This window comes from Sinocyclocheilus grahami, unplaced genomic scaffold (genome assembly GCF_001515645.1).
Source record: "Sinocyclocheilus grahami isolate Dianchi unplaced genomic scaffold, SAMN03320097.WGS_v1.1 scaffold93.1, whole genome shotgun sequence".
In the NCBI taxonomy this organism is placed as follows: domain Eukaryota; kingdom Metazoa; phylum Chordata; class Actinopteri; order Cypriniformes; family Cyprinidae; genus Sinocyclocheilus; species Sinocyclocheilus grahami.
In genome coordinates, this window is record NW_015505272.1 from 1,780,496 (window position 1) to 1,785,344 (window position 4,849).

The window sequence follows — 4,849 nt, forward strand, 5'->3', positions numbered from 1 at the left end:
GATAAGCTACAACAGGTCTACAACCAAAAATATACTTGATTAGCAATATATCATTTTTGATTACCTGGAAAATCAAGAGGCAGCTCACTGATGGAAAAAAAAGACTATGACATGATTTATCAACAGCATATCCTGAACAGCATACTGAGTTCAATTTTGTAAATTTAGTAACAAAAACTTAATTTCCTGTTTCAGTTTTGTAGCTAAATATAAACTTTGATTCCAGTTTCTGTGTTTTGGTACATACATACATACATTACATTACATACATAAAATTTGGTGCAGCACTACTTTCAAACAAAGAAACATTTTGTTGCTCAACATGGCAAATCCGTGTGACCAACTTGTACCCATTGCGAAGTCTGATTCTATTGAAATAACTCAATTTCAACTTTGAACGTTTGCAGAACATTTGTTACACTCCACCAATGAAAGACGGCTTATGAAACAAGCCAGTTGGACTGGTGTCATCTCAAGGTCAAGGCCTCCAGCTGAGACACCTGAAAACATGCTGAAAACAGTAAATATAGATAGACAAACAACTTTACTTTCATATAAAGAAAGGAAAAAATGGCAAATAGCATTTCTTCCTAAATTCCTTATCGAAAATGTGATGTTATGTATTAGTTATACTACATTGTTGTCTGTTGTACAGTGTTCATTTTCATAATTACTACTTGATTTCTCATATTTGCAATGTAGTTTCTTGTTATTTGGGCATTTTATCTCATGATTGTGTCTCCGAAGACATTGGTGCCCCAGGGCCTTTCCCGAGGACCACAATCCTTCTATGCTACCAGTGCAGGAGAAAAAGAAAGTGAGAGACGACAAAAAAATAAATGCGAAAAACCCACACACACTCTCATCTGTCGAGCTGTTGCTGTCAGGTTCAGGCCCAGTGGTTCTGTTAAGGTGACTCTGACAGGAGGAAAGAGACGCCGCTCTGATAGGAGACATATCCGAGAGGGCGCCATGCATCAAACCCACATATTTACATAAACAAATCCTCCCCATATAGACTGTAATTACCAATGTGACACAGCCATCCATAGAGGAGAAAAGAGCTTGTCTGATAGCGACATGTTCACAGTGACTGAGGTGGAAGCTCAATCAATGCGGCTACGTCGCTATAGCTGCTTTATGTGCACAGACCAAGTCCTTTGATAGGCTTTTGTACCATTACTGAATATATGGACACTATACATCATCATCTGAAAAGGTGCCTTCACCTCACACAGAGAAAGATAAAAGGAGGGATGCACACACTTTATAACAAACACAATTGAAAGATGCTCTTTGCGGTGAGGAAATAAGCATCGGCATACAGATGATGGCTGTGATTGGACACTATAGATTATCTTCTCTTTTTACTTTGAAATTGTTCGTATTTTTCTCTTTTCTGGTTTTAGTTCAGGTTTTTTTTTTATAGCTTTCATAACTTTTTTTCAAACTGAAATGTTTCAGTTATTTTAGTTCATCCAGATAAACGAAATACAAACGAAACTAAATGAAATGCCACCATGGAAACGAGCAGGAAATAAAATGAAATTTATAATAAACTGACGTCCTTTGAGAAAATGTACTTTTTCTGTGATTTAACAACTTTTCAACGTGGCACCGTTATGGGGATTGTGTTCTTATTCTTTTATTATATGTACGTTTTCAAAAGTCTGCACTTCATTCAGCGATTTCTCAGTGAAATATACACTGCATGTGATAATGATTGATTCATTCAAAGACGTGGATTTTCTTGTAGGAGATTTAAACGGTATTTTATGTATAGTACAAAAAAAAAAATCAAAAACATTATTAGCTTTAGCTTATTGCCTGTTATTACTCTAACGGAAACGTTTGCATATAATATGTATCCGTACGTTTAGTACAGCTCCTCTGTGTCTGTGTGAAAAGCGGCGCTGTCTGTTTAAATCTCGCCAATCAGCTGGAACTCGTGTAACACGCTTCCGTTTCCGAGGAGACGGAAGCGTGTCTTCCTGTTTGGCAGAAGGAGGAAGCAGGATGTGTGAAATCTCACATGTGCTTGTTGTTATGGTACGTGAGCGAAGCGACATGCATGCAAATACATATTTCACTCTCCCACTGTCTTCGTCTAGCTCTTCAGCAGGGTGACCCGTATCGCTGTTGTTTTAACTATCTGTGCTTTGTGAAGTTTTGTGTCTCCCATTTGTGTGATGAGTAGTTGTTTATAAACACTGGCTGGGGTCCATGCAGGGAATCCTTTACTATGTTTACATGCTCCGTAAACATAGTAAAACATAGATCGCTGCTTCCACTGTGTTTCTCGAAATGCAGACACTGATGTTCAGGTGCATGCGAGTCTCTCACTTCAGCACGCTTGCTTTTAGACCTGAAGCAAGCTGTTAGCTCAATGCTAGTTACCAGCATGAAGACAGTCTGACCTGACAGATCAAATTGCACTGCCATAGAAGTACGATTAGATTCAACTCAACGACTTTTACGTTTGACTGCTTGCGCACGAGCAGATCAGAAGCTAGAAACTTTAAAAGCTACATTGCCCAACAAGTAAACAATTTCTCTCTCAATATTGATGTTTCTTAATTTGTCAAAAAGTCAGTATATAATCAAATCGTTAATCATCAAAATGACACGTGGTTACCTATCATTAAATACATTTAGTATATTATTATATTTTTGGTCAGCTGTTTGTCATGGGACAAGTGTACATTGTCCCAAACATTATTGATTGTTGTTGACGGTATTAATATTATTGAAACATGATTTAACTGATAAATCGAAATGTAATATGCATTATAATATATCATATATGTTTGAATGTTTTGTGATTGAGTTGCAAAAGTTGTTTTAAAAAACTTTGTATTGACTATTTTGGTAACTCTTTAGAATAGGGAACACTTACTCACTATTAACTACGAATTTTCCCTCAATAAATTCTTAATGTGCTGCTTATTGATAGTTAATAAGGTAGTTGTTAAGTTTAGGTATTGGGTAGAATTAGGGATGTAGAATAAGGTCATGTTGAGTAAGCCATTAATATGTGCTTAATTACTACTAATAAATGGCTAATATTCTAGTAATATGCATGCTCATAAGCAACTAGTTAAGAGACCCTAAAATAAAGTGTTACCACTATTTTTTATTATTTTAATGATTTGTGACACCTCTGTAGCAGTTTGACAACCAGTATAATGTTTGAAATATTTGAATATTACTGCTTTATAATTTAGTAACTGTTATAGTTACTGTTGATATTACATTATATATTTTTTATAATGCGATAATCATGCTTTATATGCATTCATGGTAATGAATTTTCAGGCAAACTTTTTGTGATGGGTGTTGTTACAATAAAGGTCTTAGCATTGGAAGCTTGTTTGTTTGTTTGTGTATTTATATGTATTTATTCTTGATCAGGGTGACATGCAGTAATATTTCTGTAGTGGTGTGTCCATGCCTGCCAGAGCCAGCATCTTCCTCTTCTGTTTAGTTTGGATAACTATGGCCCAGCTCTTGGCACAAGAAGAAAAAGAAAAAACTACTGCACTAAAAGGTAAAGCCAGCAGTTATGAATACACACTGTGCGTGAATATACATACAAATAGAAATCAGATACAAATTAAATCACATTTTTAAGGGGGATGTTTTGTGTGCTTATTACATTTTTTTATTTAAAACATGAATAAATTCATTTGTTTTCTAGATTTGCTGTCCAGGATAGATTTAGACGAGCTGATGAAAAAAGACGAGCCTCCACTGAACTTTCCTGAAACTCTGGATGAGTTTGAATATACCTTCAATGAGCGTAAGACCTTTCGCTTGTCTTTACTCGAAACGTTTTTAGACGCAATAAATGATTTCACACTGTGACATAGTGTCATCTAGACCATCAAATAGCGCTTGGGCTTGTACTATAATACCATGATTTTGTATCTTGTCTGTGGTTTTGAAGGTTTGAATGCATTAGAAGTGTGCAGAGGGTTTCATTGGATATTGACAGCAGGCAGCAGGCTGTGATAGCGCTGTCTGTTTCAGAGTCTCTGGAGTCTGTGGCAGCTGAATGGACAAGTTGTGCATGCTATGGGCTGTCAGTGGCTTACTCAGCCTTGTGCTCTGTTTGACGGCTAGATTTGCATAACCTTGCTCCTCTCTCTAAAACGCCTCCTGTTAGCGTCTGGAATACCTTATATCAGTCTCTCAGTGAAGAGTATCACTTTTATTCGATTTTATAAGAAAGTTTCATTTTGTAACTTCTTTTCCCACTCTCTGAGATGAATGTAAAATGGCCATTGAGCCAAAGAATAGTTCTGAACATTAGCTTTTTAATGCAGGGCTTTTGTCACTTTGCTCAAGTAGGATACAAAATAGGGTCTAAGGTCAGCCAATAGAGGGCAGAGCATTTAGAAAATGTTCATCGTTAAACTAAACACTATACGAGCATGCAGATCTGTGTAAATAGAGTTTAAATCCTTGATTTGAGTGATGTTATTTTCTAGCAATAATTCAGAGTGGATACAAAAAAGTCAACTAATGAGTGCATAGCCTTTAGAAAATGTTGATGGTTAAACTATATTATATGAGACTAATACCAACTGGACATATGTAAATACAGTTTAAAACCTTGATTTGAGTGAAAATTATATATATAAAAAAAATATTATTATTATTACTATTATTTAGTAATTTGTAATCATTTATAAGATTTATGAGTAAAATTATGTCAAGATTTCTAAATTAGGTTTTAATTAACTAGGGATAGATAAATATTTACAATGAATTAGTTTAATTTTAATAATTAATTTCAATAACTTTGGTAACAGGGTTAAATTGTAGAGTATGGGACATCAGTGTACCC

General features: G+C 35.4%; 1 long non-coding RNA gene across 1 annotated transcript; it reads left to right on the forward strand.

Annotated features, from left to right (window-relative positions):
- Positions 1–1,971: 1,971 nt before the first annotated feature.
- Positions 1,972–3,793, forward strand: LOC107587562 (uncharacterized). The gene is made up of 3 exons (XR_001609490.1): positions 1,972–2,049; positions 3,412–3,547; positions 3,698–3,793. It is a non-coding gene; the product is annotated as an uncharacterized lncRNA (long non-coding RNA).
- Positions 3,794–4,849: the final 1,056 nt, after the last annotated feature.